The sequence below is a fragment of the Cibotium barometz genome, chromosome 47 (assembly GCF_041138505.1).
Source record: "Cibotium barometz isolate CiBa-2024 chromosome 47, ASM4113850v1, whole genome shotgun sequence".
NCBI lineage: Eukaryota > Viridiplantae > Streptophyta > Polypodiopsida > Cyatheales > Cibotiaceae > Cibotium > Cibotium barometz.
Window position 1 is genome coordinate 44,115,062 of NC_141092.1, and position 13,023 is coordinate 44,128,084.

A 13,023-nucleotide genomic window follows, 5' to 3' on the forward strand; every position below is an offset into this window, starting at 1 on the left:
TTAGGGATCCATCAGTCCAGTCTAACCCCTTCCTGTCCCATGGTTTAGCCAACCGCCCAACCACTGTACTGATGGGATCTAATTAGGAATTTGGTTAGGTTTTTTTCTAGGTACCAGGGAAAAGAATTCCTAGGCCCCTAGCCGGATATTCATGCAAACTTAAAACTAGTCACACCACTTATACACCCAATATGAAATGACCTTTTTCACAGATTCAGCTGTCTTTAAAACAATATCTAATTAGGAATTTGGTTAGGTTTTTTTTCGGATACCAGGGAAAAGAGTTCCTAGGCCCCTAGCCGGATATTCATGCAAACTTAAAACTTAAAACTAGTCACACCACTTATACACCCAATATGAAATGACCTTTTTCACAAATTCAGTTGTCTTTAAAACAATCATTTAATGAAACCATAGTGTCACTGATCATAATCCTCCAAAATATCCGGTTGAATCCTAATTTCCGATCATTCCTTCATCGGTGTACTCATAGCATCATTGGCAACCAGAACGCTCACCACCTCTTTCGATAGTTCCTAGCTCATAGTACCCGGCAATATATTCACTTATAAAAATCAAAATGGAATTTCTGTTGAAGATCAGCAAGATCAACCAACAGATCCATATAAAAGAGCCATGGACTTATCCGCTGAGGAGGACCAGCAAGGTCAATCAACCAGATCCATGCCCGAATTCAGAAAACAACTCTTACTCCTTGTTCCAATATCTTCCCCAATGCACGTGTGGGTATCTGCGGCAACCCAGAGCTCGAGCACCGTATGGTCGGCACCCTCTAGGATCCTTCGCAGGTCACCTAGCGCTTCACTCATAGGCCGCTTCCTTGGTCCCTCATCCACCATACCGAAAGCTCACCATTTAAATCGAACCGAGGCTAGTCAAGACCTCGACCGACCTTGCTATGCGAGATGTCCTCCGTTGACTCTCCATCAGCTGTTGCAACTTTATCAGTTAGGTCTCCACGACCTCATTCACAAGACGGTCAAAATGCTTCCCCAGCATTCTTGACATAAAACAGTCCTTTAAAAACAAGTCATAAATACAAGTCATAAAATAGTCCTTTAAAAACAAGTCATAAATACAAGTCATAAAATAGTCCTTTAAAAACAAGTCATAAATACAGTTTCTATAACGAACTCTCGTCTTTCCATATTGTTCCACATCAATCCACATTACTTAATCCACATCCATTTCATATGTATTCCCATTCTCATCCAATCACATCATTTTTCATCTCATCACATCTTTCCTCATTTATCCTCATCCACTCGCATCTACCCATATCCACATCTCATCACATCATATTCATTCATGTTTATTCCGTTTCAGATCCACATCTACCCATCTACCCATATCCACATCTCATCATATCATATTCATTCATATCTATCCCGTTTCACATCACAGTCATTCACATCACATATCATCCATTCACATCTATCCCAATTTACATCACATCACATCTCATTCATTCACATCCTGATTCACATCACATCACATCTCATCCATTCACATCACATCACATCTCATCCATTCACATCCCATATTATTCGTTCACATCCTGATTCACATGACATCACGTCTCATTCATTCACATCCTGATTCACATGACATCACATCACATCTCGATTCACATCACATCACATCTCATTCATTCACATCTCGATTCACATCATATCACATCTCATTCATTCACATCTCGATTCACATCACATCACATCTATTCACGTCCATCACATTCATTTACATCACATCCATTTAAATCCATCACATCACATTCATTCATATCCATCACATTCATTATCATCACCATCCCATCACATACATTATATTCATATTACATCACATCACATCTATCCACATCATATCTCATTCATCCCATCCACATTACATCACATCCACATCATGTCTCATTCATACACATCTCGTCTCATTCATCCACATCCATCCAATCGTTCACATGTACGACTATCCACATCTATCCATACATTCATATCTATCACTTCACATCCACATATACTCATGTCACATCACATCTCTTTACATCACACCACATTCTTTCACATACACATCCACATCCCTTTACATCACATCACATTCTTTCACATACACATCCACATCCATTCTTTCACATACACATGCACATCCCTTCTTTCACATACACATCCACATCCATTCTTTCACATACACATCCACATCCATTCTTTCACATACACAACCCTATCCATTCTTTCTCATACACATCCATTCTTTCTCATACACATCCACATCCATTCTTTCACATCCACTTTCAACACATACACATCCACATGCATTTACTTCCCATCTCACCCTTTCATATATCCTCTCTTCTCATTCTCATCTTATCATTCACATCCACATCCATTTACTTCACATTCATTTTCATTACACCACATCCTATCACATCCCATTTACATCTTATCACATCCACATTCCACATCCTATTCCCATTTCATAGCTTTTTCTACTTTGATACCGATAATGGGACTTTTTCTAAATTTCTACCAATTGCTTGGCTTAGATAAAGATTCTTTTTCTTGACGACTATTTTCATATTCCTTCTCAATTCCTCAATTGAATTATATTCAATATTCCTCTTTTGAATAAAGAATTCATGGGATTTACAAAAATCAATTCTACCCATATTTTCACTTTTGATGAATAATCATAAATTGAATTATACTTAAAATTCATCTTCTTCCCATTTGATTTCATGGATCTCAAATACCATGGGAATTCCTCTTTTTGCATTTGATTATTTGCATTCCAATATCATGGGAATTCCTCTTTTATCATCAAATATTTCTCATAAAATAGATTCATCAAAAATAAAATATCCATTAATTCAATATGCTAGGAATTTCTCTTTTCCCAACTAAATGATTGAATTCCAAATGTCATAGGAATTCCTCTTTTACCATTTAAATATTTCTCATTAAAAAAATAAACTTATCTAAAATTCATCTTTGAATTTAAATAAAATATCCAATAATTTCAATATGCTAGGAATTTCTCTTTTCCCATCTAAATGATTGAATCCCAAATGTCATAGGAATTTCTCTTTTACCATTTAAATATTTCTTATAGATAAAATAAATTTATCTAAAATTCATCTTTGAATTTAAATAAAATATCCAATAATTCCAATATGCTAGGAATTGCTCTTTTCCCATCTAAATGAATGAATCCCAAATGTCATAGGAATTCCTCTTTTATCATTAAATATAATTACCATAATTTTCTCATTTCTTAATTATTTGATTACACATAAACTTAAAAATTAGTTTTCCATTGAATGTGACAAAAACCATTCTTTTAACCTAGGATATTCAATCCTAGAATATGATAAGAAGTCCTCTTTTCACGTTATGCATGAGAATGAATTATGCATTAATTTCTTAAAAAAATTTCCATAGCTCCGCTGCTATTACTGGCAATTTTTAATTTTTATGAAAAGAATAAGACATAGTAAAATAATTATGATAGTATAACTATCTTTTAGCAATAAATCCAATTTATGGATTTATCCCATAATATTACCATATTTTTCAAGCATATAAGTATAAAAACCATTTTCTTAAACCTCTAGCTTTACAAGCCTAGAGTTTGATTTGTGAATAGAGAATTTCTCCATGACAAGCATTAATTGAATATAGAAAAGGTCATAGGAATGACCATTATTTGGGGGAGAGAGAGACATGCTTTAAAAAAAACATTTTAATTTAAGCATAAATGAAAACTCTATGTGTTTAATCACTAAAATCTATTAGAGAGCTTCAATTGCATTAAATAGCCATTCAATTGAATACTTCTCAAGCTTGAGAGGGGTTGAAAAGTAAGAAACATTTGGAGATTAAGAAAAAGACCATAAATCACACTTTACCTCTTATTTTGCTTGATTCTTTAGTCTAAGGAGAGGCCCCCAACCAATCAATTGGTTTAGTATGTTGATGAAGACTCCAAAGAAGATTGAAGAGAGAGAGAGAGAGAGAGAGAGAGAGAGAGAGAGATATATATATAAATGAAATAAAATGGTATATTAATGTCTTCAGAAGGCCAAAATGACCTATGAGACCAAAAAGGTTACAACAATTGGTGGATTTGATACAATGTCTGTGTAAGAAAAGCTAAAAACAACTAAACAACTAACTGAAAGTGAAACAACTATGAGGAAAAGTACGATACTAGGAGCTCCTAATGGATAGCAATGCCTGCTGGCCTGACTGCTCAATCTCTGGTTGAAAGAAGTCTGTAATCTGCCTCTGTAGGTGTCTCTCCCTCTCTAATATCCTCCCTCTCTAATATCCTCTCCCTCTGTAGGTGTCTCTCCCTCTCTAATATCCTCCCTCTCAGGAGACCCTCTCTATGTCTACGAAGCTCCAGCAAGTATAATCTGAGGCATCTCTGATCCTGGTATCTCATGACTCTAGAAAGTGGTCCGAAACCCTCTCTAAACAGGCAATGAAAACGGCCTTATATCTCATAATATACTGGACAGTGACATATGTAATGTAAGTCTGTCTCTAGCTCCATCTGGCAGAGCTGACAAATCATGGCCTGAGCTTTCTGAATTTGCTAGTCTCAATCTCTAGCTCGTGTAAGGATGTGCGCATCATCTAACCAATAGCACACCGTACCCCATGAGAAAGATGAGTATCCATGTAGCTGGGTCTAATCACAAACCCATCCTGCGTGAGCTGGAGAAGATGATCTCTATAGAAAGCCATCTTCGTACCAAGCTCGTGTGTTGGCTGTATCCATGTCCTCCTAGTGTCCAGCTGAATCAAGTCTTACCTGATAAGTCTGGTAATCTCTGCCTGTGTGAGAGAGAGGGAGGGTGCATCCAGGGAGTACTGAAATGGAGGTAGCCTGTCCATACTAAAGCCATGCAGCTGGAACCAAGCTGTCATCTGTGCATACCAACATGATCCGTCTCCCTATGATGCCAACTGTCATGAAGACTCTAGGGCTAAGCGAGCATATTTGTCTCTAGGGAGAGCCCAAGTGCTATGTATAAAGGAGACTGATCGAGTGAGTGCCTCTACTACCAATGGGGGGGCAGCCATCTCTGCACAGATAATATCATGTGGTACCGAGGCCTTGGCCCTAATCATCCAGGAAATCATAGAAACCAAGGGCCTCTCCATACGTCTCCATCCATCAGTTCTACCAGCTCAGCTGTGGTGATCCACTGAGGGTCCCCATATCTCCACTCCATACAGCATGGTTGAAGTGACCAAAGTGTCAAAGAGCCAGAGCTTTGTTCGAGGTTTCTGAAACTGAACCTGCAAACACATCCTCTCTAGTCTCCCCAATGCTGCATAAGCTCTGGTCAATCTGGTCTCCACTGCTCTCCTCAAGGAAAATAGTGGGCCACTAAAAACCACACCAAGGTAAGTATATGCATCTGTATACTCCACTGTCTCCTGACCATATGTAAAGGTGGGTACTGACCTCCTAACCCACTGTGCTGTGGTGTTAAACACCATCACCTTGGTTTTACCAAGGTTAACAGACAATCCACTGTCCTGTGCAAACGTGTGCAATGCATCCAAATGACGCTACATCCCCTCTGGAGAATCTGAGATCAACATAATATCATAAGCATACAATAACAACGGAATCCATGTCCTTGCTAGTAGCTATGCTCCTCTGTCACCCTCCCGCTCTACATAGTCTGAAACCTCATCCACGTACATCCCAAATAATGTGGGAGAAAGGGGGCAGCCCTGTTTCACCCCAATAGTGGAGTGAACCATCTCAAATATACCCTGAGTAGTACGTACCTGCCCCACAACTATCCTGTATAAAGCCCTTTGCTCCTCTTCAAGGGTCATGTTGATGATGGTGGGAGTGGGGATGGGTAGCAATTCTTTACCTTCCCTTTCTTGGCGACCTCGATCCATTTCTCCGCCTCGTCCATCTTCTTTTGTGTCTTTGTGATCACCTCCACCCATGAAGATGTCTTCTCTTTATATTGCTCCTCCTCCTCTCAAATGATCCTCATTTGTTCCTTGATGGTATTCAGCTCTTCAATAAAGGAGGGCTGAAATTTTCCATCCTCAAGCTTGCTTTTTGAAGTGGCTTCAAACTCCTTTTCTGAGGGCTGAGATTTCAACCGCTTGACTTTTAGCATGCAATTTAGCCTCCACTAGTTCCTCCTTTAAGGCTGAAATCTCAGCCTCTTGCTTGGAAGATCTCTCTTCGAGCTCTTGGATTTTGTCAAAACCCTTCTCGAGTTTGGAGAGGCGGTTTATGATTGCGGTAACGGAAGAGTCGACCATCTTCTTGTTTTCTTTGATGATTGTGCCGAGCTTGTCCTCCACCCTTCACGAGCTCCTCTTTAAACCTGGTCTTGGCCATGACTTTTTGCAGAACTTCCCATAGCCAATGGACTGAAAATTAATCCATGACACCAACGCGAAACAACAGCCAACAGGGAGGGAGGGTTCAAGTCATAATCCCATAGCTCGAGAGTCATGAGATTGTGTTCTCGTGTTGGATTAAGTTGTGCTTGAGTTGTGGTGATTTTATTTGAAGTTTCCAATCCAACCAAAATCCTAGGGATCTTTTCAGTAGGATATGTTGGAAATTCCAGCTCCTCCAAGGTCTCTTCCTCCCATGATAGCAATTGTACATTGCTTGCAAGAGTGTTCAAGGTGACTATTTGTATGGATTCATCTATTGAATACAACGATTTACCTATCCAAGTTCCACCAAGGATGACATCATACTCAAGGGAATCTAGGGTAACATGGAATGTAAATTTCATATCGCCATCGTTGTTTGAGTAGTGTAGCTAAAGTAACTTGGAACTTCAATGTTTTGTCTATTGGCTCCTCTTGCAAGACTATTGTTTGTAGGGATGAGTTTAGGTTGTCCCAACGACACCCACGTGTCTATTGTCATGTTATGAAACTAGCGCGAGGGCTAATAAATGTGCATTTGTGTTTAACATCATTGCCATAGGAAAATCCAACCATACCATGATAGAATCTTCCAAAGGAACCAGGAATGTTTTAATTTTTGTTTCAGCTTCAGATTTCTATTTCATATTCCCATTCACTTTCATCCTCATTTTGGCTGTCAGCTTTTTCAAGAGTACTGAATGTGTACACTGAATGTGTACACATTTTGGCTGTCAGCTTTTTCAAGAGTACTGAATGTGTACACTGGCATTCACTTTCAAGAGTACTGAATGTGTACACTGGCATTCACTTTCATCCTCATTTTGGCTGTCAGCTTTTTCAAGAGTACTGAATGTGTACACTGGCACACTTGGCCCTCTGACAATTCTTAATGAGGTATGTTTGGAAACTTGCGAATCCTTACAGTTCTATTCTATGGAGTTCTTTATGTCTTGGGATAACTCGTGTTGAGCCCTTAAAGGTGCAAGTGCTGATGTAATGCTGGCTTCACCCCATGAGAGAAGAGCATTCATCCAAATGAGGTTTTGAGAGATTGCTTTGATTTTTTAAGGGAATTATTGAATTCCTCACATGCTTTCTCAAGCGCATAATTCGTGCAATCTATCTCAAACGACTCTTCTATAGAGAGTATGTCTTCCTCTTGAAAGGGGAAGCGGTACTCCTCTGGGATTTGTATTTTGGTTACTTTTTTAGGATTGGCATTATAAGGCTCAATCACAATCGATGACCGTGTAAGACGCTCAACCAAGCTAAGCATGCTCTCTTGAGCTTGCTTTTTGTGTTTTGCATGTCATGTGATCATCATTATCAATTTTGGGTGGTTGGGTGGGTTCTACTTTCTTGATTGGTCTATGTGGTGCACTGAGTAAAGAGTCAGAACTTGTTTCATCCTCACTTAGTGATACTAGAACTTATTTCATTTTCTAACTACTTATTTCATTTTCTAACTTTCTTTGGATTGTCAATTTTTCATTATGTTTGCCCATGCGATGAGATCGAATTTTCTTTTGGGCTTTTGTACCATGTGTCACACATATGGGTTTTGAGGTTTATGTGGTGTTCTTTAAGGTGGATGCTTCTGCATCATGTATAGCTTGTGGCTCTTTTGGGTTTATGTCCTCTACAGGCTCCTTTTCCCTGTCTTTCAATTCAACTTTGGTTTCGATAGTTTGTTGTCCCTTGTCTTTCTTGGGTTTAGAAGGTTTTGCTTTCTCTTTTGGGTTCTACTTTAAAGCATGTTCTTCTACCCATGTTGAGGTATTTTCTTTTGCATTCTTTTTGACCGTCTCTCTTACCTTGGCTTGTAAGCGTGTAAGCACATTCAAGGGTACCGTGGACAATTGCCCGTTTTGTACACTTAAGATATTAAGAGTTGTATTTTGTGAGACAAGTTGCATTGAAGCAACTCATCTTGGGCAATCTTGGAGCATGTGATCAATGCCACATCATTTACACATGGGTTGCAAGGTGTCAGTGACATGGGCATAGAAGTATTCCAAACTGTGCAATCGGCCACCTTGTGAGGTCCATGACAATAGAAACATTCAAGTGTACGATTAACTACTTCCTGAGCAGTTTCTACCCTTTGGATTGTTTCTATTTGGTGCACGGGAGATGGAGGCTTTAAGTCAATTGTGGATGAAGTGGGACACTTTTTAGTATCATGGTCAAAAGTTTTACAATATATGTAGTATAGAAAAACAAGTGCCTTGTATGCACAATGGGGATTGGGTGGTCGTAGTGATTATGTCTATTGGAAGGTTTCAAGCAAGGCTGCATAGAATTCGAGGAATGCCAATTTCAAGATTGATCTTTTTTGCCATTGCTTCACTTGTTTTAGATGAGGAAAACCTTGTACCATGATCATCTTCCAAAATGTTGTCATCTAAACGTATTGCTTCTTTACAACATTGATCGAATGTTTTCAGATTGGATACAATGATCAAGTTATGTAAGCTGTTATTCTTCAAGCCCAACATGAAACATCTCTTCAATTGAATATCGTTTAATTTTTCCCATGAGTCCAAGAGTTTTATCCGAAGGATAAAATCTCTAATGGATTCATTTGGTTAATGCTCAATTGAATAGAGTTCTATTGCTGCATTCTATTGCTACACTCCACCAATCACCTTGCCTGGAAAAGCCATGTATAAAGGCTAATTTCAAGGTTTTGAAGTTGGTCTTGATCGCGGGCATCAATGTGATGAACCATCGACTAGCTTTTCCCTCTAAATATAGGTTCAACACATGTACCTTGGTGGGACAGTGGGATTTCCAAAGGTTTCACATCTCTGTTCAAACATTTGAATGAATTGAATAGGGTCTATTATTCTGTAGTATTTGCCCATAATTTTGGAAATTTATACGACCTTACTTCCGTATGAGTCACTGAGGCCGTATGTGAGTGCTCTTATTGGGAGAGACTCACTGAGTCCTTGGGCTACCCCCCTTCCTAGACTAGTCAGTGTGTCTAAGGTGTGGGCATCCAAGAAAGGGTTGGTACCTATAGGATTTGTGGAAATGTTAGGTAAGGGACCAAAGCCCGGTGGGATCGAAGTGACAAGGGGGTGTAAAACCCGATGACACGCTTGTTATAAGGATGGCTAATGGTATTAGGAGGTGCATTTACGACATAGATCTCAATGGCTCGAAGATGTCAACCATTGGATTCAATCCTTGTGTGTTCCCTAGCAATCCCTCTATCATTCCCATGTCTGATTGCATAAATACTCCTTAATGAGCAAACATAATTTTATTTTTTGCTTTTTATATTTTCTTGCAACCTGTTACAACCTCAAGAGGCATGGTGTTCTCTTCGTTGGGTCAAATGGGTGTCCGTTTGCCCCCCTAATTAGCTTAGACACTATACGGGAATGACATCTTAGAGATAATTTTTCGAAAAAAGTGTATTCTAGTAACTTCCCAGATGGAAGAGGAGGTCCTAAAACCTATTTTCCATCACTGTCTCAATACGAAAAAAAAATCCATGATTTTTTCCTTCTTTCACAGCATGTTTTGAGGGTGTTCCAAAAGAAATTTTTAAAAACTCTATACGAGAGAGTTGTAATGTTTTTAGAGTGCTACAACTTTGTTTCCCTGAGTTGTACGTGATTTTGTCATTTAGACCCTCAAAAAGTTTTGCTCTATTTTTTGTGATTTTTCGTGGTTTTTGGGCTATTTTTGCCTCGATTTCCAAATGGAATTTTGAGGCTGCTGGTCGGAGGCCAAAATGATCGATCGGATATATAGTTTAGGAGATACAGGCCTCCAAACAAGGGTGTAGAGTCTCTCTTTTTTTTCGTCGAGACGGACCCCCTTTCATGTCATAGACCGGACTTCACAAAATGGTTAAATTCATTTATTTCTTTTTTTTGGTCGCATGAACGAAGGGTCTCCAACGTGAACGAAGGGTCTCCAACGTGAATCTGTCGTAACCTCCATGGACTTTACGAAAAAGTTACATGCCATTTTTTATTTTTTATTTTGGTCGCGTGAACGAAGCGTCCCACGCCTTGAACCCTTAACAGTTCACATTGTGAATTGAACTTCACAAAAAAATTAAATTTGATTTTTTTGGGTCACGTGAACGCTTCATAGATCGCAACCTGAACCTTTCAAGGGTGAAGGGGAAAACCTAGGCAAGGCTATGGAGAAGTGGATTCAAGCAATAAAAGAATACTTCGATGTCATCGGGTACAATGAGAAAAGTAAAATGGCTCTTGCAAGACTGAAGATAGTAGAAACAGCTAGAGTGGCATGGAGAAACCACTGCGAGACAAAGCGTCTAGATCGGAACACCTAGATATGGAGTGATCTCAAGATTTACCTAAGGAAGAGATTTTGTCCTCCCGGCTTCCTTCCTTCCAGAGTAATCAGGTTCCTTTCCGTCTAAATCAGGGAAATCCCAGAGGTAGACCCTCAAACCAACCCTCAGTTTCAATCCAAGGTAATGCAAGACCTCTGCCTTAGAATAGGAGAAGTCAAAGAGAGCCCAAATCGACCGTCCACTTCCAAGGAAGTAATGCTGGAAGTGATTGAAGAAGAAGAAGATGAAAGAGATTATACTCCACCTCTACGAGATGAGGATATCTCGTGTTTTTTAAGTGGGATAGGATGTAAGATTCCTCCCTCCAACGTTTGAGATGTAAAGGTGTAAGAATCTCCCCTTCTGTTCTTATAATTATTCCCCTCTCTCAAATAGAAGAAAGATCTTGTTTTACCCTGTTTTGGCCTAGAGAGAGGTAATCCAAAATTGAGATATTTTTGGATATAAAACACCTTGGTAAAGAGAGGGAAACTCTTGAGGTAGGCACATAATTCACACATGTGGATGAGTTTTTAATTAAAAAAATTTGTGATATTTTTATCTCTTCTCTCTCTTGGATCAAACCAAATTAAAAAGGGACCCAAACTGGTTCAAGTCTTGTCCAAATTGAGTCAAACTGAACGTTAAAAATTCTAGAACCGAGTTGGACTTGGTTAGTGGCCTCCCTCATCGATAAATAGATCCTTAGTCTTTTGTGAAAAAATCTGTGAACTATACCATACCAGTATTACATTAAAATAATGATATTTTCTATTATCCCTTAAAAATCCTCTACTTTTGGAGAACTTGGAGCTTCTCTCTCTCTTCAACAACTCTTGGAGCTTTCTTCTCAATATACTAAACCAATTGATTGGTTGGGGGCTTCCTTCTAAGATAAAGAAGCAAGCCAAATCAAGAGGTAAGAAGTAATTTCATAGTTTTCATTAATATTCTCAAAATATTTCACTTCTCAACCCCTCTCAAGCTTGAGAAGTTTCAAATTAATTATTTTCAATGCAAAGCAAGCTTTCTATAAGAATTCTAATGATTAATCACAAAAACGTTAGTTTTTATGCTTAATTAAGATGCTTTTTATGTATATATCTCTCTCCTCAAAAGAATAGTCATTGCTTTTATGCTAATAAAATTATGGTAAACTTATGGTCTAATTCCATAAATTGGATTTAAGTCTAAGGATAGTATTGTATCATAATTGTATTATAAATTATTATTCTTTCTAGAAATATTAAAAATTATCAGTAATAGCAGTGAAGCTATGGCAAAATTTTAGAAATTAATACATAACTCATTTTTATGTATAATGTGAAAAGAGGACTTCCTACCATATTCTAAGATTGGACATCCTATGCTAAAAGAATGATTTTCATCAAATTCAAGGGAAACCAATTTTTAGTATTTATGTATAAATAATTAATTAAAGAAAAGAGAAATTTTTGGTATTTTTATTTTTATGCAAAAAGAGGAATTCCCATGATAATGGAGATCCATGTAATTAAATGGAAAAAGAGAAACTTTGGTATCTTAAAATAATGAATATTTATTTTAAAGAGAAATTTTAGATAAATTTATTTTATGCATGAGAAAATTTAAATGATAAAAGAGGAATTCCCATGACAATTGGAATTCAATCATTTAAATGGTAAAAGTGGAATTCCCATGACAATTGGAATTCAATCATTTAAATGGTAAAAGTGGAATTCTTGGCATATTTGAAATAATGGATATTTTTATTAAAGAAAAGAGAAATTTTAGATAAATTTGAGAAAGAATATAAAAATATCCATGGAGAAAAAGTACCTTTAACTAGGCCAAGCAATTGGCAAAAATTTAGAAAAAGTCCCATCAGCATCGAAAGTAGAAAATGTTACTAAATGTGAATAGATGTGAATACGATGTGAATAAGATGAGAATAGGATGTGATAAGATGTGAATGCAATGTGATACGATGTGATAAGATGTGAATGCAATGTGATAGGATGTGATAAGATGTGAGTGGATGTGATAAGATGTGAATGTGATGTAAGTGGATGTGGATGTGAAGAGATGTGGATAGGATGTGATGTGATGTAAATAGATGTGGATGTGAAGAGATGTGGATGGGATGTGATGTAATGTAAATGGATGTGGATGTGATGAGATGTAAATGGATGCGGATGGGATGTGATGTGATGTAAATGGATGTGGATGTGAATGTGATGAGATGAGATTGAGATGTGATGATATGTGAAA

General features: G+C 37.9%; 1 pseudogene; it reads right to left on the minus strand.

Annotated features, from left to right (window-relative positions):
- Window positions 1–4,829: 4,829 nt before the first annotated feature.
- Window positions 4,830–5,738, minus strand: LOC147611733 (uncharacterized; annotated as a pseudogene).
- Between the last annotated feature and the right edge of the window lie 7,285 nt (window positions 5,739–13,023).